Genomic DNA, 26,585 nt, shown 5'->3' with positions numbered 1-26,585 from the left:
ATAGTCCAATTGAGGGAAACGCTAACCTTATACCCCAAAGAGCCCCTCCCTCTAAACCCCAACATAAGGATCGAGTGTCCCCCCTCATAGGTGTGGATGACCGTGAGGAAACAGGTCAGGTGATGACTAGATCTTTTTTCTTTTTATCATTTCTGAGCTAATATAGGACTACCTTGAGTCCCCTTTCCATTTGCAAATTAACTGACCCTAGTGTGGTTTATATTAATATGATGGAAATAGATAACTTCTCTAGGCTCGAGTGAAAAAGATGGTAATATCTGATTTAAATGTTCTAAATAAATGCCTGGGGCCTACTATGAGGTGGTTTTTTCCTCCAGTCTGAAGTGTTTCCCTTTTGGTAATCACACACACACACACACACACACACACACACACAGGAACAGTGACCCCGGGGTCCACACCAAGCCGTCACTCCAGCCTGGCTCCTTCTTCAGAGGGGCTCAGAGCAGGAGTGCTCATCAGAGAAGCAGGACTGCAGTTCAGTCACCATCCGAATGAACATGTTTGGCATTTGGTTTCTTTTCTTTCTTTAGATTTCTTTCCAAGGCTTTCAGAAAACAAAAGTATTAAGAATTTAAATCTCAAATCTGCTGATTTGTCATTGACTTCTCGGCCGCATCTTCTCACACCCCTTCTCTCTTTGATCGCGTGTAAAAAGAAAATCCTTTCTCTGCCATCTGAGGATTCATCCTGAGAGCAAACAGAAGATTTACCAGTTAACAGCTAGGGTTGATGAGTTTCTTGCAGAGACACAGCAAGAATGGTGGAAGAGACAGAAGAAACAAAACCAGCCTACCGGCCAACCAGTGGCAGCCAGATCCCTCCGGACCTGAGGACCTGACGTAATCCCCGCAGACAGGAAGTCGCTGCCAGCTGGGCTGGGCGAGAGGAAAAGGCCACCCTCCCCTCCAGCCTCTTCTTTCCTTTTCACAGCATCAGCAGGTGGAAGGCAGGAGGCAACCCATGCTGAACTTCCCAAGGATTGCCTGACCTTCTTGCTAATTTCATTCACAGTCCCAGTTTGTCCTGCATGTGGCATGCTTTCCTGACAGATGAGGCGGAATCACAGAAATATTTTGTCACAGCAGGGTGTGTGCCAGATCTGGGCACTTAGAAAACAGAGTGACCAAGACATGGCCCTTCCCCTGAAAAAAATAACAGCCCAGGAGGTGAGCTAGACACATAAGTCATTTCCATGCCAGGTCATAAGGGGATGAATTCTGGAATGCATAGGAGATTGTGGGATCACAGAGAAGGACCTTTAACCCAGAAGGGGAGGTGGGAGAAGGCAGCCAAGGACCAAAGTCAAGCACCAGACAAGGGGCTCCGAGGCTGAGTTGTGCAGGACAAGGAGGGGACATCGTAAGAAAAACTATGGGGGAAGAGAGAGGTGTGAGCAAAGACAATTGGGCAGCAAGATGTGTGCAGGGAATTAGAGATGATGCTGGAACCGAAGGGGCAGAGGAGCTGGTAGAGGAGCTGCGGGATGAATTCAAGAGATCAGGGGGAACCAGACTGTGGAGACCCTGAACGCCCTCTGGAGGTGTTGGACTTTGTAAGCCAGGTAACAGGGAATCGCTGGAAGATTTTGCATGAGGAGGTGAGATGGTCAGATAGAACCTTCTAGCAGCAATCTGGAAAATGAATCTGGGGCGGCGGTGTGGGAAGCCAGTGGTTGAGAACGCTGGGTCAAGAAGACCTGTCAATCAGTCATTCCAATATTTATGGCTAAGAGGGAAATAAAAAGTGGTAAGATCCCCTAGGGATGGGGTTATTTATGAGATCAAATTAATAAGACTTTCTGAGTTGATTAAATAGAAAACAGAGGAGATGGAGGATCCACAAGTAACCCCCAGGGGTCTGAGCAGACTGACTCGGTGGTTGGTGGCACTAGCAAGTCACAGAGAAAGCAGACAGAAGCTGATCTTGCGGGAAATGAGAGCATTAGGCAGGCTGAGTGGGAAGAGAGCGTTGGGAGACCCAGATGGAGCTGTCCGGTAGGCACTGGGCATGGAAGTATGGAGCTTCAAGAGAGGTCGTAGTTACAGAAATAAATGTGTGAGTCATCTGTACCTAAGAGGGGGATAAAGGCATGTGATCCAGTGACTCACTCAGGAATGAGGAGAGGAGAGAGAAAAAACTCTGGAAAACCTCAACAGTCCAGCGGACGGCTCTCCCTTCCTGTGAAGCCAGTCAGAGCGGTTAGGGTCACTTCTCACCCATCATCAGTTTTGGGGGGAACTTTTTCATCTGGCCAGATCCCCCAGGCGCTGAGATTTCTGACAATGCCAGAATAACATACGGGCCTCAAACAATGGTGTACAAGATTGAAAGCATTACCCTGCCTTCTGAAAATTAGACTCTAAGGGACTATGGCTGGTTGAGTATTTTATTGCCAAGGAATGAGTCACTGAGACAGAAATTTCAAACGAATTTTAAACAAAGACTTTTGAAGGCAGGATGGGCATCGAGGAGTCCGTCCTCTTGCCTCTCCATTCTTGCCCCATCCCTTTCATTCCAGTCACCTCCTTCCAGGATTCTGGTCTCAGTCGGTGGGTGCTATGCATTTTGCCCTGGAGAATCGCTGTAAGGGCTGTCAGTAGGCTCTTCCTGAGCTAATTTGGGTCTCCTCGGGTAAGCATAGAATTGGTGCTAAAATAAGCTAATAGCATTTCTATATTTTCCCCTTTCTTACTAAGGATTTCAGGAGGGTGGGGTTATGTGGTGAAGACGATTATTTTCCACCCAACTTCATCTCTTCCCGCTAGGCTCATGACTAGGCACCCTTTCCCACTTGTCCTGGCAATGATCATCCGACTGGGTTCTCTCCGATGGAAAGTGCCCGCCCCTCCTGCCCGTGGACCTTCCAGGCTGTGGACAGGTGTCTTGCGTCTCCTTAGCGGGGCTGCAACTCAGCCCCACCATGCCGATGATGGTAAGACCCCAAGGAACAGTGCGGCCACAAGCTGAGAGGAATCTGGGTGGCTGCTTGGATCCCACCAGCCTTGGACTCTCACCTTGAACTTTTAGAGCAAAGCAAACTTTCTGTTCTTTGAGCCTGTAAATTTGGAGTATCATTGTAAAAGCAGCCCCCCCCCCCGACTGATGGAAGACAGCAGTAGTGGGTAAGACGGGTAATAAAACCCAGATAATGAAACTCCTTTCAAGGGAGATTGGTCATTAATAGAAATTATAGAGAATACTGGAAGGCCACTGAATAATGATTAAAGGAGTCAAAGATACAGAGAAAATTTACCAGAAATTTGACAGCCATGCATTTTTGTCCAAAGTCCTCCCTTTGGGGGGCCAATGCTTCTCAACTTCAAGGAAGAGAGACCTAAACTGTACAGTGGAGGAGCTCCTGATGGTCCTCCGTGGGGCCTTTGAACGACTGTTTGAATGATTACCTTCTTTATCGTTGTGTTCGATGTTCCGAGGCTACTCTCAGTACTGAACAAGTTCAGTCTCTGAACTTCTAGTGTCTTTTCTGACTCCTTTTGTACTTGAACCAGGAGCTTCCGCCTGTTTGCATCCTTACTCATGATCAATGGAGTAGGTGTTTGACAGAAGCCCAGGAGACCACATAATCTGAGGTTCAGATCCAGTGGTAACTGGTGAGCGTCTTTCCCAGCCTTTCTCAGAGTCCTGGGATTTACTTTAATGGAACTTGCTCTGGTCATACCCATCCCTGAGTCAACCACTGTGAGCAGAACGCAATGCGGTGATTCGCTTCGGCTTCCATTCCTAGGGCTATAAATAGATACATGTCCGGAAAATGTGGACCGAGAGAGGAAGGAGTGGGCCCCAAACAAAATATTAAGTCTGCTCTTAAAAAAAAAAGAGGAAACATATAAACAACAACCCTCTACTATGATACACCTCTCAGCTGTCTAACAGTCATGTCTTAGTACTATGTATGCTTTTTCCTTGCTTTAATGTCCACATTGACACACTCACTCAAACCCCAGAAAGAGAAATTAAAATTTTATGTGAAGGCTGAACCCCACACCGGGTTTAGGGCTACTGGGTGATGTGCAGTCCTCACAGCCAGGCACCCAACACCCTCAATACAATCGTGGAAAAAAGAACAAAAACCAGGATGGGATGGGAAACATTAGTAGTCACTGCTTCATTGCACATATAAACTTCTGTTTTGTTCACTGATGTAATTCTGTAACATTGTCTGGGACATGGTAGGTAACCAGTGTTTGTCGAATGAATGCGTGATTGAATGTATATGCAGCTGGGCAGGAACAGTAAGGACTTCCTGTCCCGCAGTAGAACGAGTGCTTGCTCAGCTGGTCTGGCTGTCTGTACTCGTGTCCTTTGCCCTTGTGGCCAACTTTTCAGTTTTTCGGTAGAATCTTCCCGATCTATTGTCCTCTGTGGCCGTATCCTAGAAAGGCATTGATGAAAATGCCCCCGTATTAGCCCATTTTTTGGTGGCTATTTCTCACATCTGAGGGCTTTCTTAGAAACTAAATATTCTGGTTACTCCTTTAGAAATGTTTTAGGTTAGAACTCCAGAGACTAGTATCCAAAGTCAGGGATTTTGGTGGGTCAGGATCTCATAAGTTAAAATCCTGCCAGAGAATTCCTGTTTCTCAGGAATAGGATGGTTGCCTTGTCCATCCCTGAAATCCTTCCTTTAGTGATCTTCATCTTTGCATTGCCTCGTTGACACAATGGTCGAGGGAAGGGAAGTCCTCTGGAATTCATGGGAACTCATGCGTAGCAGCCATCTGTGCCTTTGCAGTATGGGTGGCCATCCTCTTTGTCACAGAGGAAACAGAGCAGGAAGAACGTGGCAATGATCAGAAAATTAATTTGCCTCATTTCCTCATAACATCTTCCAACATGGTTCCTTACCTTCCTGATTTGGTTGGCGCACACTGTTGATTGGGAGAGAGAATAAACTTCACCAACCCTGCAGAGACCCAGACTACCCAATGGTCAACGTCCTCACTCGACAGCTTTCATGCGGAAGGTCATCTTTCATCGAAATTGTACATTCCTTCCTCTTTCAGGTGCATCAGCTTTAACATATGTTTATCCAATTCTGGTGGGACATTTATTGTACCTTTTAAAAGGCCACAAAAAGCGGTTCATATGTTCCAGTATACTGAATTTCTCCTACCAGCTTCCCCAGTGCAGCCACGTCTGTGGGCATGTGGTCCAAAGCCCGAGAAGCAGCAGTCTGAGAGATGGCTGTGTCCCAAATAACCTGGCTTATCAGCTTCGGTGCTGTGAATAAGGAGCTCGCAGTGCTTTCCAATCTGTTTACTCAGCTTAGCATTTTCATATTTTAGATCTGTTACTTACTACACCACACTCCTGGTGATGGTCTCTGTGTCAATCAAGATCCTATCTGTGGTCAAGTTCCTACACAGAAAGTCCATCAAGCCTAGACATTAATTGACTCACAAAATTTGAGAATCCAGAAGAAGATATGGCTTTGCATGTGACTTAAAAAAAAAGTGAGTCCTTGTCCCAGCTTACCAGCCTCGTCCTAAGATACACTAGTCACTGTGACAAAGGGACCTCAACTTGCTCTTTGGGTCATGTGCTAGCCTCTTGGGATGAGGATGGAGGGGACAGAAAGAGCAAGAGGGGATAATCTCTGAACAAAAACTGGATGCATGGAAGAAACAGTGTTGCCCAGGTTAATTCAAGAAGGAGCTAAAAAAAATAAACCCCCATCTCTATTTAACTGTTCTTTTAGTCTCTTTTTCAAATGCCTTTTTTGTGATAGTTTGAATTATGGTTCAGCAAATATTTCTTTCTTTCCCTTTCCTGCGTGGGTGAAGTTTATTTTCCTGAGCCATTGATGCTCAGCTTGGCCATATGTTTTTCTATAGCCAATGGAATGTTAGTGGACAGGACGTGAAGAGGTTTGAAATGAGCTCGTGCATCTGGGCTTGGCTCTTCTGCTTTGGAAATCTGCTGGAAAAAAATTTTAAAAGCCTGTTGCAAATAGAGCGGTGCCTTCAGCCCGGGTCCCAGAACGAACACACATGCCACGGACCTGAGTCCAACCCACAGCACCTGGATGGGCCCATTTCAGATCAGCTGCAGCCAGCCTGCGGAGCTGTGAGTGAGAGAGCAAATGCTGGTGGTGTTAGCTACTGAGCTTTGAAGTCCCCATGCAGCATTATTTTGGCAGTATAGCTCATCAAGACATTTTTGCTGTAGATGCACCAGAATTTCTTTCTAAAAGAAGGAATCTTGCACATACAAACTACTGTATATAAAATACATAAACAGCAAGGGCCTATTGTACAGCACAGGGAACTCTAGTGTAATGACCTACATTGAAAAAGATAATGAAAAAGAATATTAAAAAAAAGAAGAAATCTGTTTGGAATATGGGACAAGGGAAATGATGAAGTGGCATTTACAGAGCAAGGACACTTTGTTTAGACAGTTTGGTTACTTTGGGTGGACTGATAGAGATTCAGGGATGGTGTGATGTTCTCAGGTCTAAGGTGGACATTTTTTTTTCCACGCTAACATTTCCATGTTATAAAACCAGGGTGCACGAGGCTGAGTGGGAGGTGGTCAAGATTCTCCATCTCCTCATCCCCATCCTCCGTGGCGGGTCCTTGAAAGGTAGACTTGGTGTGTCTTTCGTCCCAGCAACTCAGACGTCAGCAGAGCAGTCGGGGCTGGCAGGGCTGGAGCAGATCAGGGGTGTGCTCCCCGGTCAGCGCATCAAGCGTCCACACAGCATTCTCAGATACTGCTGGAGAACAAGTTAACTGAAAGCGAAGTAGCATTCTGCTGTGAAAACTGAAGTGAGGTCCACATTGCAGGATGATGAAGCCAGCTTTTTGGGGGGATATGCTTCATTGCCTGAGTGTGTTTCAGAACCCAGATTGCCGAATCATGGAGTAACAGAGCAATTATTTTCAATTTGGAAATTGTTCAGAACAGTTCTTACCAATGGGCCGTCTTGACAGTGAAAGTGACAAGAACGACCCCCTCCAGCCTGGGAAACTGCGCAATGTGACTCCGCGATGGATGGAGTTACTTCCTCCTTGCCTTGTGAATGCTGGAGATGGGCAGCCAAAAAAAAATTTCGGTTTTAGTTTATCTGACATGAAGCTGCTCTTTTTGCTTATGGTTAGTCAACAGCTTCAGCTGCTGAAGTTTTCCCACAGAACGGCGTTATAATTGGTTGGATAATTGGAAGTTGTGTTCCTGACCAAGGACTCGGCAGCAAATAAATCACAGATATAACCAACAATATGTCATACAAGCAAGATACAACAGCCAGAAACCACCACAGTCACTCGAGTTAGGAAAATTACGATCTCAGGCCCCTCAAATGGGCAAGAATTTACAAATAACATAAAATAAAATCAATTTGGCCCGTCTAAAACTAATAGAAAGACAGCTATTGTAAACACTGAATCAAGACTTTTGTAGGCTAATGTGGATGGCCTGGGTCTTCAAGGAAAGAAAAGCAATCTGTCCCAGTAAGTTTAACTGATGCATTCTTTATGTCTCAGTAAATCCCACTGCTGTAAATATGTCAAATAAAAGCCAATATTGTTTCGCGAAATGCAAGACCTAGGGGGAGAGTGTTTAGCACAAAACACCCAATAGATCTTAAATTTAAATTGTTGACATTTCTGTCTGTCTCCATATATAATTAGCTGACGCCTGTGGCATGCACACACACACACATACACTCACATGCACACGCACACACACACCCTCCTTCCTCTGTAATTCCTTTAGTGTCCAGCCCTGAACATTGGCATGTGAGAAGCAACATCAAGAAAATTCCCTTTCGTGGTTCTTTTTCTCTCAATGGTTCTCTTTTTTTAATTAAAAAAATTTTTTTTTATTGAAATCTAGTCAGTTTTCTAGAATGTGCTGTGTCAATTTCTGGTGCAACAGCATAATGTTTCACCCATACATATACATATGTATTTTCCTTTCCATATGTTTTTTCATTATAGGTTACGACAAGATATTGAATATAGTTCCCTGGGCTATACAGAAGAAACTTGTTTATTCAGTGGTTCTTAATTAACATGATTTTTCTTGACATTGGGCAATGTCTAGAGATATTTTTGGTTGTCAAAACTGGGTGATGCAACTGGCATCTAGTTGGTAGAGGCCAAGGATGCTGCCAACCATCCTGCTACGCCCAGGACAGTCCCCAACAACAAAGAACCATCTGACCCTAAACGTCCACGGTGCCGAAGTGGAAAGACCTTGCTTTACACAAAGATTTATATTGCAGGAGAAAAGAGGTGGATTCGGCCATTCAGCTTACTTGGATAATTCTTGCTAATCTCTTTCATGGCTCTTTCATGGTACCACTCAGCAGCAGCCTTGTCACAGTTAACCCACAGAGAAAGCAGGAACCTTGGTTATGTGGTCACCACGGTGACCTCAGCCCAGTGTCTGGCACAGTGAGGTGATTTTATGAACATCTGCTAAGTAAATAAATAAATAGATGAAAAGAGGAAGAAAGAAAGGAGGGAGGGGGAAAGGAAGTACATGGTACTAGGGGCAAAGTTTGCCCGATTTTGGTGACCTTACTTCCCTTTTATTTCCTGTCTTCCAGGAAATTGGTAGTCACGGGCTCAGCTAATATTTATTGTTTACTAATAGCTGTCATTAATTGCTTATCGTATTTAACTTACTGTGTTAGTGGTGATTAAAGGATTAAATGTCCATCAACAGATGACTGGATAAAGATGTGGTATATTTATACGATGGAATACTATTCAGCCATAAAAACCGACAACATAACACCATTTGCAGCAACATGGATGCTCCTGGAGAATGTCATTCTAAGTGAAGTAAGCCAGAAAGAGAAAGAAAAATACAACAAACAAAGCATAAATACAAAACAGAAATAGACTCACAGACATAGGATACAAATTTGTGGTTGCCAAGGGGGTGGGGGGGTGGGAAGGGATAGACAGGATTTCAAACTTGTAGAATAGATAAACAAGATCATACTGTATAGCACAGGGAAATATTCACAAGATCTTATGGTAGCTCATGGAGAAAAAAATGTGACAATGAATATATATATGTTCATGTATAACTGAAAAACTGTGCTCTACACTGGAATTTGACACAACATTGTAAAATGATTATAAATCAATAAAAAATGTTAAAAAAAAAGGATTTCAAGTGTTCATAACAATCACTATACAATGGTTTTCCTAGCAGCTCACAAACAGAAGATTTTTAAATAAGTCACTGACTTTCAAAGGTACTCAAAGTTGAGATGACTGTTTTCAAAAAAGGTAATCACAATATCTAAAAAAATCGAAGATTTCATTTACATTTTTGGCAGGTTGTTTATTTGTTTGTTTTGCACTGTTTTGCTTTGTCTGTGGTTTATTCTCTTTGGTCTTCGGGTCTTTCTAAGCAATTTCCTGGGGCAACAGCAGCCCTCTCGCTACTTTGAGGGAAGTGGTGGGGAAAAACAGAAAGGTAGGCCTGCCGGCCACGGTCCCAGAGAAGGGGCTGCGAAGGGGAGGCAGGGCACAAGGATCTCTGTTAATAGACCCCAGCTTTATTTTTAACACCTATTGTCAGAATCTCTTCCTCCTTTTTTCCCTAAATCACAATCCAGTATTGGTGTCTCCGTCTCGATGACCAAAAAATCAACCAATAGCCAACAAACAAAACCCTACAAATTTCTCTGTAAAGGCATTTGGACTTTGTTCAGGGCCTACCATAGTTTCTACATGTAAACAGCAATCATTAAATAAATGCTAAAGCAGTGACTGTGTTTGGGACCTACCAGGCGCCATGGGCCACAGTGGGTACTGGACACAGAGAGGAGTATGCTTCCTGAGAAGGGAAACGTGGATGGTCATAAATAACGAAGCCCCGAGCCACAGGGGGCAGAGCGGACAAGCAAAACTGGACGGCAGTACAGCCAAGGCTGATTGGATCTGCCAAATTCACCGAAAGGGTGACATCACTCAGATCTGGCAGTGACATTCTCGGTCAACATGAGGCATTAGTCATTAGTCACTCTCACTTCCCATCACTTCTAAACGCCATTGTGTCCCCTCAGCATGCACTCCAGCAACACTTTGTAAACGGGAATCAGCTGTCAAGCCTACATCTCATTATAAAAACGGCCCCTATTTTACAGTCATCTATAGGCAGACAAGTCAAAGCCTCTTAAACCCAACACATGATAAGTTAACTATTTTCTGCAGATAGCAAATCCCAACCTAAGTTTATCATTCTTGCTACCTTCCATTAAAAGTTAATCTTCTTAGACTGGGCATTTTGCCATCTTTCTCATATTTTGACCCAACATCCATCATCCTTGGTCTTAATCTTCCGTCTCCAGCTTGATATACATTGCTGGGTAAGCCTGTCATTGCTTCCTGTCTTAGACTGGTCATCTATTCCATGGGCCCTGTACAGGCCTTGGAAAAAGCACTTTCCATGTTGAACACACACACACACACACACACACACACCCCAACAACAAGAACAAACAGAAACCAAAGAAGCCTACGTCCAGGATGAGGCGGGAGCAGCTGGATCAGACTGGAATTTTCCAACTCTGGCCGTTTCCTCTCATCACCAGCTTCCCACAAGGAAAATGAAAAGGGAGCCATTCCGCTGAACCCCGACTCAAGGAGTCAGCTGGTGATGTGAGCACGGCCCGGGAAGACGCCCTGGGGTGGACCCCTGTCTAACCAGGTTGCTGTTTTTAGACTCAGACACGTTGGCTCTGAAAGCCGCCGCTCTGTAAGAATTTCGTACAGACGCATTCCCTCCTCTGAAAACCTCCCCGATAAAGGCACTCGATGAGTCCAAACTACCTCATAACCTTGGAGCCAGCCTGTCTGGAGGGTGCCAGAATAACCAGACAAGTGGCCCAGCTGAAATCTCTCATGAACGATCCGGAAGCAGGTAATAATGAGAAGACAGAATTCCAGATGGAGTTATACAGGGAGAAGAGCCAAGAGCAGGCAACCCGGAGTGCAGAACTGAGATGTTTAAGGGTACGTCTCCCTCCCTGAGACGTCGCCAGCAAGGCCAGGAGCTCACACTCCGTCGCCCGCATGTTTCACGGTGTGTAGTGACTGGTTCTGGGTGTCACAACATAAAGCAACGCTCAGCAAGCGAGCACTGGCCCTCGGCCCACGAGCAGCAGCAGAGCGAACCTGGGCGACACGCAGCCACCCCGCAGGGCAGTGAGTCAAAGAGGCAGGTGGCGGCACACGGTGTGTGCGAGTCACACTCGGAGACCCAACCCCGTGTCCAGCGGCCTCGCTCCCAAGTGATGTACGGCTTTCCAGACCTCAGCCCGCCCTCGGCGGGACTCCGGCCCAGGTGACCCGAGGAGGAACTGTTGATTTTGGAAATGGCTGGGACCGTATTTCTGCCACAGCAGATGACTGGGTCTCCACTCTCTTTTACTTAATAAAATTTTATTACTGTGCTGGCAGCGTATGTTCATTTTAGCAAAAGCACATGAGGATGAAGAAAAAAAAAAAAAAAACCTAAGTGACCACCCAGAGATACTTTTGTGGGAATTTTTGGATAGTCCATTCCAAAGAGTTTCTTCTGTGTAGGATAATATACGTATATTCTTCAAAAATGGAACCAGACTATCCAAGGTCATTTTTTTTAACGTAAATATAACATGTATACAGGACAGGGCACATAAAAGAGGACATTTACATTGCCCTGTTACGTTGTAAATTCTTCCTTCTTTCATAATTCACTGTGGCTTTCTACAGCTACACATCGTCCACTCAGTTTTAACAGCCACTTGGTACTTAATTGTAGGGATCTCCCAAATTTTACTTAACCAGCTCATGGTTTACATTTTTTAAATGACTTTCATGGGGATGGCTTTCCCATTTTTGTCTGAGATTGAGATTAAGCATGAGTATTTTTCTTACTGACTGATACACATACCTTACAAAAAGTGACTTCTGAACATTTTGAAAATATAAAGAAATGGAACCAGACCTCTACTGACTAGTGTTAAGAGTTAACAGTAAGAATGGGTTCTCTCTCACAAGATAAATCCAACAGCAAACTTTTCTCGCTTTACTCTTTGGGTTGTGGTGAGGCTGACGTCAGACTTTGATCTCAGACCATAGCTGTAAAAGGCAGCGTGCCGTCTTTACACAATTCGGAGTCACAGATCCCATCCAGAAATAACATCGTGGTTAAGCGAACGGGCTGTGATGTTACACAAATCTGGATGCAGGCTCTTTCTGTGACATGCTAGCCGCGTGACTATTGGCAATATAATATACTGCATCTCAGTTTCGGTTTTTTCAGCTGTGAATTGGGAAGGGTAATGACGCCTACTCCATAGGGTCTTTTGTGAGCATCAGATGAGGCAACGCCCATAAAAATAATAAGAGGTCCGTGCTAACTGCATTTAGGCACTGCTTTACAAGCATAAAGCCTGACGGAGTGATAACTTCATAAGCGGTTGCCAGATTACATGGGTATCATTACACCTGCTCTGACAATTAGAATGAGGAATTCCGAGCCCAGGGAGGTAAAAGCTAGATTAAGCACTGCCTGTTACAGAACTTTGTCTCGGTGACGTTAATTTCTGTCTGGAGACGCGGCATACAGCTTAACAGCAGGTAGGCTAAGTCAGGATGGAGCGACTGCATTTCTGAGCAGAGAGAGCATCTAATCGTTGGTGTGCTCAGGAAAGGGTGCAGAAGCCCGGGAAACTCATGGTCACACCGCAGAGAGCCGTCCCCACGCTCACCAGTCCGCGCGCGCGCACACACACACACACACACACACGCATACACTCACGCTGAGGACAAATGTTTCTCCTGAGGAATAGATCCTTCCTTCTGACAAAGAAAATATTTAATAATTGTATTCTTGTTAGAAGTTTCTTTATAACTAAACTTCTAACTCCGTGAATCTACCGTTTGCCTGCAATTGTAGTTGAAAGTGACGAAATTATTTATCATACACAAATAGTTTCATCCAGAACTTTGAGGGTACAATGCTCAGTGAAATGTCAGACAGAGAACAACAAATACTGTATGATCTTACTTCTATGTGGAATCTTAAGGGAATAAAACTCATAGGAAAAGAGGTTAGAATGGTGATTGCCAGGGGCTGGGGCGCAGGAGAACTGGGGAGATGTTGGCCAAAGGATAAAAACTTCCAGTTATAAGATGAGTAAATTCTGGGGATCTAATATTCATAATGGTGATTATAGTTAATAATAGTGTATTATATACTTAAAAGTTGCTAAGAGACTAGATCTTAAATGCTCTCACCACACCAAAAAAAAAAAAAACCATACATATATATATATAAAATTACCTGAGTGGATGGGTGTGTTAACTAACCTTAATGTGGTAATCATTTCACAATTTTTATGTGTATCAAATCAACGTGTTGTATATCTTAAACTTACAGAATGTTATATGTCCATTTTATCTTAATAAAGCTGGGGGTGGGGGGAAGCTAACTGATAGAGATCCAAAACTTATCTCTACCCTTTTTTATTCCTCCAGTTATACTGAGCTTTATTTTTAGCACATGGTAGGTTTTTTTTTTATTATTATTTTAGTTATTTTAGTTTGAAATTTTATAGCTGGTCATAGATAGCAATTCATGGAGAGAAAGGACCCCTTTAAAAAACTTAAAGTCTCATTTTTGCTTTCAGGTGAGCAATTTAGACTGCAATTTACCTCTTCCTTGCCGGAAGCCAAAAAAAAAAAAAAAATAGCCAACAAACCAGAGTATCTGGCCCAACTCTAAGATGGATTATGTGATCATGTATCTGGGTCTGTAATACAGTATATTAAAAAGGAACAGTCCTTACCTGAGTGGTGTAATTGTCACTTGTATTAATCACATCTCCAGTCACTCTGTGGCTTTAAGAAACTCTCCACATCCAAGTACCAACTTTGTACTCAACCTTATGTTTTTAGAGTCCTGAGAGAGAAATCCATTTCAGACTTTCAAAAGCAAAATAAGGCAATGAACTGGCTTAGTTGACCGGGAGGTCATTCCCTTCCTTCTGTCTTTCTTTCTTCTTCCCTGTCTCCCTCTTGTGCTCTCACCTTTGCTTTTTTCCCTGCCTGCCTCCCCCTGCTCTTCTCTGAATCTGGATCGTCTTCTCCTTCATATTGACTTTTCTTACATTCCCAGAAAATACCTGCAAGGTCCTCTTTGCCCTGGAAGATAACACACTCACAGTTTTCAGGGATAAGGACCTAGAGATGGAGGGTCGGGGAGAAGGGATTATCTGATCTACCGCAGATGGGTTTTAAGTGTCCCAATTAAAAGATACTGTATATGTATGACTGGGACATTGTGCTGCACACCAGAAATTGACACACTGTAACTGACTGTACTTCCATTAAAAAAAGATATTGGAGACTCTAAGAGGAACAGATTTGCAGGGTAGAAGTCAAGAGTTCAGTTTTGGGGATGGTATATTCCGAATGCCAGAGTCACTCAGATGGAGGGGTCAAGGGCGAGGAGATACTTGTGAGTCTGAAGTTCACTGGAGAAGCTACACTATAGTTACCAGGGCCACACTTAGTATGGAACGACCCTCGTCTTTGAATGTCTTTATGTTTTCCATATTTATTTTCTGCTTAATGTTTAACATTTTGGGAGAAAGTGTGAGAATATATATATATATGTGTGTGTGTGTGTGTGTGTCTCTAAAATTTTAATTTTGATATTTTCCAAATTAGCTTCCAAGATAATGTGTATTTCATGCTTTGTTTACATTTTAAACTGTTTATATTCATAGTTAAAATATTTAGAACTTCTAACTATGTATAATTTTGTCTTTGCCTCTTCTTTTTTGGAACAGGCTCATGGAAAAAATATATATATTACGTAAAATGGTAAATGCTTAAATTCAATGATTCTACTTTTATTCCATTTGATGTTAAACAATGATCTCTCTATACATCATTTAAAACTGCTCGATACTACTTTAATTGCTTTTGTTTAATTATAAATTTTAAAACCAAGTTCAAGTTTAGTTATGGTTATTATTATTTTTGTTTAATAATAAGCAATATTGAAGATTAAAAAATAAAAATACCAGCACATGCTGGTACTCAGGCAAACCTGGCTGAAATGATAAACCTAAAATGTTTTAATCATCTTATACTAACCCTGGATATCTGTGTCGTCAAAAAATAGAATAAGAAGTTAAGTATGTGTTTTAAGAAAGGGGTTGTTAACATGTATATTTTTTTCCAATTTAAAATTCCTATCCTATACCTTACGACATATATTATTGTCTTATTCCAAATAATTTTTATTATGGTAAAATACATATAACACAAAACTGATCATTTTAACCATTTTTAAGTATCTACTTCAGCAGCATTCACATTGTGTGATCAACACCACCATCCATCTCCAGAATTTTTTATTCAGAACTGAAACTCTGTCCCCCTTCAACGCTAACTCTGCATTCACCTTTCCCCCATCCCAACCCCTCACAACCACCATCCTACTCTCTGTCTCGAAGAATTTGACTATTCTGTGTACCTTGTGTAAGTGGAATCAGACAATAGCAAATAATTTTTTTTAACTGCAGTGTAATTATCCTAATTTTAGTACAGTTAATCAAGCAAATTATGTCCTTTAAACTCTAGGATCAACGCATCATCGGCGTATATACAAAGACCTCATGGTTCAGCAATGGAATCTAAGCTCTGGCCTGATGGGGTCCTGTCTCCATCAGGCAAGTACAAAGCCCCTTTATTTACCCTATTTAGTTGAGCCCCAAACAGTCTGACTGGCGTTCTAGGTTCTGCCTATATCCTTTGTGTTTCTGATGGTGCAAACTCAGTCGTAAAAATATCTACAGTACTTGCTTTAAAAGTACTTGCTGCCACTTAACTGTAAACAGACTTGTAATGTGGCTGTAAAAATTCACGACTTGCTGAAAGGAGCTATAATAAAGTCATAATGATTGCTGGTGCAAACACCGTCAGAGAGGCCATGGGTGGCTGGCTGGCTGGCCACGGAGGATGGCAGGCGTGCTGCTGTGCATGGGCCGACACTTGGGCAGTGGCCGCCGGGTGTTGGCCTTAGAGAGGTTCACCTTCGCCGTGAACTGCAGTGTCCACCTACATCAGGGGATGCTGAGTTTATGGTCACTGGTCAAATGGGTCACCGTCAGCCTCGGCCTTACTTGGGGTCCAGAGGCTCACTGCAAGACTCTGAGGTCCTTTGGACAACACGGATCTTTCTTTTTGACCCCAGGATGTGGAGCAACATGTGACAATGAGGCCACTTCATACTGGAAGTCTAGCATGCCATCCTTTGACTTGTGTGTGACAAGTGAATGCTCTCCTTCTCTAGGGGTTGCAGGCGCAGGGTTTAGCCAAGAAAGAAGAAAGTTATTTTTATTCAGTCTGAGGTGGGTTGTATCAGAAGTGCCTTTAGGGCCGGAAGTGACCTGCGATCAGCAGCCTGTGTTCTGCTGTGGGGGCTTCTTGAATTGTCCTAGGAAGTTCTCATATGGATCCCTGTCTCAACGGACCGGAGTCTGAGCAGAGCTGTGGCCCCTCAGAGACCCCTGTGCCTCCCCCCACCCCCCGGGGTCTTTTCCCCCTTTCGGTGAGTCTGCCTCGGGGACGGCGTGGACAGAGTCCCCTGCCCTGGGAGCTGTCCCTCAGATGACACTTACTCTGGCTGAAGCCCATTCAGATTTACTTCTCACCACGGACGCAGCTGCACAGCCCGGAGAGGAGGAGAGTCTGACCAGAGAGGATGTCTGCCCCGCCTTGGCTTTGCCAGCAGCCCAGGATGGCAGAAAGTACCTTGATCTGGAGTCAGGAGATCTGAACTTGGGAAAATAATTTTACCTTTCAGGGCTTGGATCCTCCTTTGTAATACAAGGGGATTAAACGCATCTTCTGAGGCCTTTTCTATCTCTAACAGCTCTGATTTTTGACCCAGAGAACACCTCTGGGAGCTCTGGCTCTCTACCCTTTCCTAAAGACGAGACCAGAGAAAGAACAGGGCCCAGGAACTGAGCAGCCCATTCAGTGAGCCCTGGGTTTCCGGGACTCCTCGGGGCTGACCTTGCAAGCAGATGCACAGCAACTGAACTAAAATTCCAAGGCGATGCTTGCTAAGCAGTGTGTGTTGTAAAGAGTCATGGAATTAAAAGAGTTACAGAGGTACAGGGACCAGGGTTCTGGACGGCCACCAATAAGATGAAACAGTCAGGGCAGCTTGGCCCGGCCACAGAGAGGATCAAAGGATCCTGATGAGGAAGCAGCAGACTTGGGACCAGCCCAGACAGTCTCCTCCCTCCCTGGCCATCTCCCCGCAGCCCCTTCTCACTGGTGACCCCCCCCCCCCAGCCATTGGTCACTAAGGTCTCTGGGTGACTTTCTCATCCCTTGTAACTGAGTTCTGCTTCCAAGTCACAGAAGGGCTGGAAGTCATCTGGAATATCTACTTGGTAACGGACTTAAAGCTTCCCAAAACCAAACTGAGTGTGAGTCACAAGATGAAACACCTTAAAACAGCAAGGTCAGAGTCGGGACACCCTCCCCCACTCCCACCCCCGCCACACACACACACACACACACTCTCTCATCCAAATGTACCTATTTCTTTATGTTCAATGGGCTAAATATAATCTCTGGACTTATTCTTTTATATATATGTAATATATGTATAATATATATATGTTTACTTTTATATGTTATTTACATGTATTCTTTATATATATATATATATATATATATTTCCGTATATATATATATATATATGTCCTCATTTATCTTACATGTTGAATTGCATGTGCTTTTGAAAACCACCTAAAATGCTTCGAGGAGAAAATAGCTTACAGATCGATCACTTCATAAATGAAAAGTCAGTGAGCTGCCATTTCTCTTGCGAAGGCCCCCCTCACTCCTGCCCCCCAGTTCTCACTCCGCTCTGAGTTCCCTGAGGTCCCCCCGGAAGCACAGCTTCCCTGCTGCCTGTGGTTCCTTGTAGGCAGGCAGCTTCCCGAGAGGATCCCATGCTCTTTGTGGACAAGACCCTTCAGATTTCTTCAGGATTTTTCTCAGTGCCCATTGGCGCCCACCCAGCCGAGGCCTGGGCCAGGAATATTCCTTTGATAACCAAACAAGTGCTCTTGGCTCAGCCAGCCAGGTATGCAGAAGTACCCCTGGAGATCGATAGGAGGGAAAACTATTTCCTTTCACATCCCCTACGCCCACCGTCATAGTTTAAGTAATAGTTGTTGAATGACTAAGTGAAGGTCTTTGAGGAAGCTGGTGGTGAGTGAGAGACACCAGCGCGAGGCCGGGCAGCCTGGTTCACAAAGGCCACTTTCCCCCCGAGAAATACAGCGCTCTTTCCAGTATCCTGGGCCCCCAGAGGACTGGTTACGCCCCAGTTCCCCTCAGGGAGCTGATGCTAGGGATAGGAGTCTGCAGGGTTAATAAGCCACCTGCCTGATTCCAAGCCTGGTTCTCTCAGCAACACTGGTGGAGCATAAAGAGCAGCCTGGAAGTTTCTGCCCTCCCGAGAAGACGACACGTTCCCCCCATAAGTCTGATGCCCTCAAAGCTGGGCAGGAAGCAGGCTGCTCCAACCAGCTCCACTGCCTGGTGTGAGCTCCAATGCATCACTTCCTCATCACGGCTGTGAGCTGAGCAGAACAGCCGTCCTGTCCACATGAACCCACCGCACACGACACCTAAGGCCAGACGTGCAGAAGCACCCAGTGAAGAGCTTTTCTCATGAAAACCAAAATCTCCCCTTCACTGTGAAAACACATTCCTGAAGCCCAGGGGAGATGAAAACACAGAGCAGCGTGATTAACTCAAATTTCAAACACAATGCTCACCAAAGGCACACTCTTTAGTAGCCCTGTGCCCCCTGATGTCTGCACGGATTTGAACTCCCCGCCTGCAGTTCTCTCCACCCGAGAGGCGAGGATGGGCCGCATATCAGCGGCTGAGGCTTCGGAGACATCGGGTAACCCCAGCCCCACCTTTTCCTCACTGCAGGCACCTGGACAAGCCACTTAACCTCTCAGGGACCTTGATTTTCTCACCTGCAAAATGGGAGTGATAAAGCCAACCAGCTTGGAAGGAGAGACAGCAGTGATAACACAACCGCAGTATAAGGAAGAAAGGTGACGGGTGCCAAGAAAGAGATGCAAGTAAGTGATGCCATTCCCAAGGGACTGTGCGCCTGTGAAGTCTGGGCCCCTGACTGTCCTGTCCATTTCTGTCCCCCCAGAGCCTGATCCAGTACCTGGGTGGAAGGAACTCGGGCCGATTTTACTGGCTACGGTAACAGACAATGCAGGTTGTAACTGACCCCGGCCAGGGCCCATGCTGAGTGTTTCATGGGCACCACCTCACTTAATCCACACAACCGGTTCACCTCACAGACAACCCGAAAGAAGCTTCATAATCTGTCCAACGTGGTGGCACATGGCTGTGAACTCCGACTTCAAAATCTGAACAACAAATCCGCATGGGGGCCGAGAGGGGCACGGGGAAGAAAGAGCGGGGGGCTTGGGGAAGATTTCAGGGAGACCGCGGTGCTTGCCCTGGACCAGCAGACGGGCGGAGGGTATTTTAGGAGAAGCACAAGCCAACTTTCCAGAGCTAGAAGGCACCGCCTGTCTGGTGCGGGCTCGCTCCGCCCCGTGGCCGCCCCCACCATCACAGAGGCTGTGGTCCCCATGCGGCCGTGACCTCCAGACCCGGGGCGGGGCAGCCTCAGCCCTGGCCCCACTGATGCAGGAGCCCTCCCTCAACTAGGCTGCCCTTTGTCGTCAGAATCCAGCTTCATTTCTACTTCGGAGCCCAGCGATGTGGAACCGTGCACAGGGCTGCGCTCAGGGCCGGGGTGGCAGGTTAAAGACTCAATTTCCTGGCCTCTCCGCTTTGCGTCACCCTCCTTAATGACATTTCAACATTGAGAGGGTTTCTGTTTTGGTTTTCTTTTTTTTTTTTTCCACCGTCTTTAAATTAAATAGACAGTAGGTGTTTTGTGTTTAATTTCCTTAAGAAAAAAGTATACTGTGGGGTGAAATGATAAAAAAAAATGCAGTGGGGAGTCATGGAAGTTTATAAAAACCATATTGTGTGCTCAAGGGACTGGGGTTACCTTTTCGGAGCCTTTCCATTCTTGCGGGAAAACTCACAATGTAGTCTTCTGAGTTCTGTTTGTTGCTGTGTTTCCTGGCCTTCGTGCCCCCTCTCCTTGCGGCGTGTGCCTTCCCTCCCGGGTCGCTTGTCCCTCTCCGTGCTTTCGGAGGTGTGCTGCCAACACAACAGCCCGGAGCCAGCAGGCTTGGAGCCACCTCCATCACGTCATTACCTTCACAGGGTGTATTTATAGCCGCCGAGGTGCCAAAGCCGGGGGTGGAGGAGGGTGGAGGGCCTGCCTGCAGGTCGGGCTCCGCGAGCACCTCTGTCCCGCCCTGCCCCGGCTGGGAGGCCACTGTTGCTGGGAGCAGAAGGGTGACCCAGGGGAGGAGGCCTCCCCAGCCCCAGTGAGAACCCCCTCACTTTTCTCTGACTTACCTATTCATCATGGAAGCCCTACATGCGATTTTGTTTGAAGAAAATCTTCTTCATTTACCCAGGAACTGTGTCCCTGATCTGTTGAAACCCTCCTCTCCTAACACGTGAACCATCTCAGGGCCCCGTGAGACGTCGCTGAGTTGGCTCTCTCCCCCCGCCCCGACCCCCACCCCAGTCTCCTCCTCTGCCTCCCATCTTTGAAACCCTCAGGCCCTATTCCTCACCGAAGGCTCTTGGCGGCCCCCTGCCCTGGTCCCCCATGGGATGGCTCTGCTTTTCGGAGACACCACCCACGCTCCCCAGCCACTGGAGTGACGGTCAGACGACACAGCTCTTTGGTCCTGTCCCTGAACTGGGTGAAGCTCGTGTGTGGCTCAGCCACCTCCTAGAAGGTCAGGACCAAATACATTCACACAGACCCAAGGGCCTGCAGGCTCCGCCCTCACCTGCCCAGCCAGCTGCTCCCTGCCTCCCCATCACGCCCCACGTGGCAGCCACACGGACCCTTTCTGACTCAGTGATTGGTAACTATTTATTGAGCAACTATTATGCTGTGCCTGGCATGTGGTCCCTGCTGAATGAGAAACGCAAGACCGCAGCCCCCGCGGAGCTGGCATCCCGCAGGAGGAAAGGGCGTGAACACACACACGTAACTACAGTCGGTCGGTGGGCATTTCACAGAAAGCGAGGTGGGGGAGAAGGTAGGGCTATTTTGTCCAGGGTGTGCCACTCGGACTCTTGGGGCAGGAAACCTGTGGGCAGAGACCTGATCAATGAGCAGCTGGGACAGGACCGGAGGAGGCAGCATTCTGGGGGCCAAGAAGCAGGAGATGAGGCCACAGAAGCGGGAGGGATGGGGTCAGAGCCGGGGTGGACAGAGGTAGGATTCTGTCTGGTTGTAAAGGGAGACTGTGGGAGCCTTGGAAGCAAGTGGAGGGTAGGATCTAATTACCATTTTATAAAGACAGTCGTTGCTGTGTGGAGCCCATTCACGACCCCAGGCCCGTGCACCGAGGGGAGGGAACGACCACTTCCCGGGGAGGAGACACAGGGAGGGCCCTTCCCGGCACCGCCGCCTCCTCACGCCTGCCCACCAAGCATTTCCCAGGAGGGGAGTGTGGGCTCAGGAAGGAACAGGAAGCGGGGACCAGGGGATGACCTTTCCTGAAGTTCTGCTGGGAGGAGACCCCAGCGGTCAGCAGTCAGTAACGCAGTCACAGGGGGTCCATGCTGGTTGGAGCAGGTGCTGGTGATGGGGGATTTCTTAGTGTAGGTGCGGGCAGGCCCTCAGGGAGTGTGAGGAGTGGGCTGGGAGGCCTGGCCTGTGCCCTGCTTCTGATTCTGAAGACAGTGAAGGTTCGAGGTAAGACAAACCCCAGGCTCCTCTCGTTGGAACTCGGGCGTCAGAGACAAAGCATGGCTTCCTGGGGCTCTGTTTCCAAGCCTGGTCCAGGGTTAGCAGTGCTCTCAGGCCTCGCTCTCCTCGCACCAAGGCCGTGGCCCCACAGAGCACCAGACCTCAAGTTTGAAACCAGCTGTCTTCCCAGGGAGCCCTGCAGGCCGCCTGCTTCCAGACCACCCAGCCCAGCCCAGCAGAAAGCCACAGATCGGTGCCCCCTGCTCTCCAGACGTCCCCCGGGAGGTCAACACGCTGGCAGGCCAGGCGGGGCTGGCATCCCCGCCCGCTGGGCTCCTCTTTGCCAGCCCAGCCCAGCCCAGCCCAGCCCAGCCCAGCGGCCCGTGCACCCGCCTCAGGGCACATTTTAACTCCTGCCTCCCCCGGCTCCATCTGTTACAGTCAAGCTCCAGCGCGCCTGCACTTTCCTGAAGCCTTTGTGCCAAAATAAAATCGGTCAAATAAAACACAGTCACGTGGCATCAGGCCACAGGCTGTTTGTTGCAGCCTAACCCGCTCTGACAGCTCGGGAAGGAGACCAGCAGAGCGGCTCGGGGCCCAGGAGCAGAAGTGGCCGCCGCGGCACCCCCAGCTCCGATGCTAGCGCAGGCTGGGCCGCAGGGCTCTGCTCCACCTCCTCCGGGTACCTTGTCCCACCTGGGCCTCCCTGGCCCCGGCTGAGGCAGTGAGCCGGCCTGTCTGGGCTGGCCACACCTTTTCCTTTCCCTGGGAGGTCCAGGAATGCGCAGATGCACCCCACCCACCCATCGGGTCCCCACTTAGATGTTCCTGGCTGCCCTTCCCAAATTGCCCCTGGCCTCAGATACTCTGTGACACGGTTTTCAAAAAACCTACATCCCTGCTTTAAAGCACAAGGCTAAGGTCACTCATCCTTGCTTCCTGTGCAAATCAGGCTGCTTTCGATCGTCCAAAAAGTCTGCTGCCACCCCTTTCTGGGCGTCTCTTGACTTTGTGGTTAGTTCTTCATGGAGAGCCAGAGTCTCTCAACCCATGTAGGGGGACAGAGTAGGAGAGGAAGCTGCTGTGAGCCAGGAGACATGGATTTAGGAGCGAGAAGCCCCGGGGCTGTGGGCCCAGGGGAGTCCTCACCGCCCAGTCTTCTGATGCTCAGTTCTTGATCTGCAGAATGAGGACGATGCTAAGCCAAACCTGATTTTCAACCCCCGCTCGGCCACTGCCGAGATGTTACAGACACTGAAAACAAACTTAGGGTTACCAGGGGGGAAGGTGGGTGAGAAGGGATAAACTGGGAGTTCAAGATTTGCAGATACTAACTACTATATATAAAATAGATAAACAGCAAGGTCCTACTGTACAGCATGGGGAACTATATTCAATATCTTGTAGTAACCTATAGAGAAAAAGAATATGAAAAGAAATATATGTATGTGTCTGTATGACTGAAACATTATGCTGTCCACCAGAAATTGACACAATACTGTAAACTGACTATACTTAAATTTAAAAAAAAAAATTTTTTTTAAAGATGCTACATGTTGAATGCTTAGGGCCGCACCTGCCTCAGTGAGCCCTGGGGCGCCTGGCCCTCAAGCGAGGTGGAAGGCGTGCTCCCCTCCCCACTGCTGGCGCCACTCTCCCTGGGCACTCTCTGCTCACTTCTTTTTGGCATCCTTTGCTGACTCTGCTTCCTCCTCCCAAACACTGCATTTCAGAGGTCCTAGGGGTTTGTCCCAGAGCCGCGTCCCTTCCCTCTCCCTCGGGAAGCCCAGCCCTCCTTCCTATCTGTGAGTCTCCAGCCCACACTGCTCATGAGACATCAGAAGGTCCTGAACATACAGATGCCTCCTTGAGATGCCGTTTGAATTTCTCAAACACAGAACTTACGACTCTCCCTGCCCAGAGCAGTTCCTCCTGGCCGTGTATTCCGTTTCAACCAATAATAACACTCACAGCCTGATGGCTGAAGCTAGAAACTTCATAGATTTTCTCGAGTCCACCCTCTCTGTATCTTTCCTACTGTCCTAATCCATGACTGAACCCCGTGGTTCTATACCTCAGTTCAACTTGAATCTAGACTCATTCCCGGGCCCCGACCACCACCCTCCCGTCCATCCCCCCCTCTTACTCTGACCACCGCGGTAGCTTTCAGCTTCTGGTCCTGCTCCCACCCAGCCCAGCTTCCAAGCCAGTGTGGTCTTCCTGCCTGGAAAGTCAGATCGTGTCTGACTCAGCCGCTTCAATCCCCCCTGATAATGCCCTCATTATACAGAGAATTGTTTTTAAACTGCTCTCAGGACTTGATGCTCTGTGTCATCTGGCCTTTGCCTTGTTCTTCAGTTTCATCCCAAGCCACTCTGAACCACCACTGGTTATGCCCAGTCTCCACTGGTGCTCCCTCCCACCTCGAGGTCACAACTCAAGCCTGATACCATCACGCACTGTCTCAGCCGGTGCATTATTTTGCCTCATTTACAAGCGTGCCCGTCTCTCCCACATCCCTTGAGACACACTGTCATATACCCAGGCCTCCACAGCATACGATACGCTGACACTTCGGGGACAGTGCATTGTTAACAGAGTGATTTCTTACTGTGTTTCTGTAAAGTCTTTTAAAAGAGGGGGAGAAAAAAGGTGAATGTCCTTCCACAACAGCATCCACATTTTACTGCAATGAGAAAAAGCCAGGAAGTTGATATCTGAGTGTTCCCAACATCAACATTACCCTCGGTTCTCATCCACACCCTTGGCCTCGGAGGCCACACCAAGACAAGCCAGCCTGCCCTGCGGAGCCCATTCATTAGAGAAGGGAAGTGTTTATGTGGCCTTGGCGCGGGGATGATCTAATGATTGCCTTTCCTCCCAGGAGGTCTCACCCTGTCTCAGGAAGACGTCAGGGGTCAGCCCCAGGCCAGACTCTGGGCTGATGAGTCAGTCTGGGGGAAAGCCAATCACAGGATGAGGGCTGGCTCCAGGGGACCGAAGAAAGGAAATGGCACCCTTCCCTTGGAGGGCTGAGGTTGAATCTGACCTCGGGCTGATGCCATGGAAAACCACCTGGCCTGGCCGGCCAGGGATCCAGGAAGGGGAACAGGGGCCCCCAGGGAGGAAGACCGGGGCTTGCAGGGGATCTTCACTGCCAGGTCTCTGAGGAGCTTAGGTGAGGCAGGTGTCAGGGGTATCGACCCTTCTTATTTTTTTCCATTTGTAGGTCTCGTTCCAGTAAAAGCAGGCAGAAGTGGTGGGAAAGTGTACTTTGGAGAAGGCAGTAGAGGAGTGAGGTCAACTAGCTTTGGTTCTTCTCCAAGCAGCCCATCTGCTGGGGCATCCTTGAGGACCACTGACTCACACGATGACAAAGCTGGAACTGCCTCGTCCTAATGCCTCTTCTCCCACTCGTGTCATCTCATCACCACCTCCACCATCACTACCGCTAGCGACCCTTTAATGCCACTGAATTATCTGGCAAGTACCATGTTTACTTTTCATTTAATGTATCTTTAATAAGGAAAAAAAACTAAGGTTTATTGATCAGGCCAGCTGGCCGAGGTCAGTATCTTGTACGTGGCTGAGCTGGAATTCTCCCCCAGGTGTGTCCAGCACCACGGCTATGCTCCCCAAACTGTACCAGGTGGAGGACTCCCTTCGGGGCAGGAAAGAAGAGTCAGATTCACAAACAAACCGTAAAACAAAGGCCATTCCTTCCCGCCGTCTCTCCCATCCCCAGCCACCGTTCTCCTTCTGCTCAACTCATCGGGTCAGTGACTCCATGGAACACTCTTTAGAATAACTGATTATCCTCCTGGGCCCTGGGGCCATCGCTCCCTGGCGCATTTCTACCAAGCAAGAGGTGGCCACCCTGTTTCTTCGAGTCGACATTGTTAGGCATTCTTGCCTTCTCAGCAGGTCTCTCTGACCTCTGCTTGAAATTTTCAGGGAAGGATCATTCCTTGCACAAAAGCTTCCACCACCTAGCACAGCAGGAGACAAGAGCTAAATCTTAACGCGTGAGGAGTGAACCAAGTGCGGGGGCATCTCCCTGCCTCAGGGAGAGAAACGGTCTGTGGAAGATGCCTGAGTCTTTTCTCTGCCCATGCCAGCAACCAGGAGAGGACTAGCCAGGTAGCATCTCCTGTCGCTGGCTTGGAAATCTTTCCGGTGGGCTCCCATCGGGCACAAATGTCTTGGAATGAGCCTGGTCCCAGTTAAAGAACCAAATGGCAGGAAAAGGGAACATAAACCTTGCCTGGGGTTGGGACTCCCTGACAGTTTTTTTTTTTTTTTTCCCCACTATGGTTACAAGAGAGAGGATGTGAAAGGAAAGCCCTGTCTTATTTTATGAGCCATAATCATCCTAGTCCTCTTTCTGGAACACACCTGCCACTGCAGAACTTTTCTGCTATTTAAGCTCCGATTTGCTGACCGGAGGCCGTGTCTGTGGGTGTGGGTCCCACTCCCTCCGTCGGGCAGGCACCAGGTCAGGGGGACCCTCCCTGGAGTAGGCAGACAAGGTTCGTCTGTTGCTTCAGGACTGAGATACAACTACATTATCTGCACTGGAGTAAAATACATGGGAAATTAAACCTCACTTCATGCTATGAAGTCCATTCACGGCATTTGCATTTTGAAACATTAAC

General features: G+C 47.4%; 1 long non-coding RNA gene across 7 annotated transcripts in view; it reads right to left on the bottom strand.

The window, feature by feature from the left end:
• Positions 1–26,585, bottom strand: part of LOC135321719 (uncharacterized) — a 63,720-nt gene that overhangs the window by 24,972 nt on the left and 12,163 nt on the right. The window contains exon 1 of one of the 7 annotated variants that reach the window (XR_010381753.1): positions 20,155–20,403. The exons of the other annotated variants lie outside the window; for them this stretch is intronic. This is a non-coding gene — a long non-coding RNA (uncharacterized LOC135321719). Of the gene's footprint in view, positions 1–20,154; positions 20,404–26,585 lie in introns of those variants that run through there. 7 annotated transcript variants of the gene reach the window in all.

Source organism: Camelus dromedarius, chromosome 7 (genome assembly GCF_036321535.1).
Source record: "Camelus dromedarius isolate mCamDro1 chromosome 7, mCamDro1.pat, whole genome shotgun sequence".
Taxonomy (NCBI): domain Eukaryota; kingdom Metazoa; phylum Chordata; class Mammalia; order Artiodactyla; family Camelidae; genus Camelus; species Camelus dromedarius.
The sequence above is the reverse complement of the archived record's forward strand: the minus strand, read 5'-3'. Positions and strand labels throughout refer to the sequence as shown.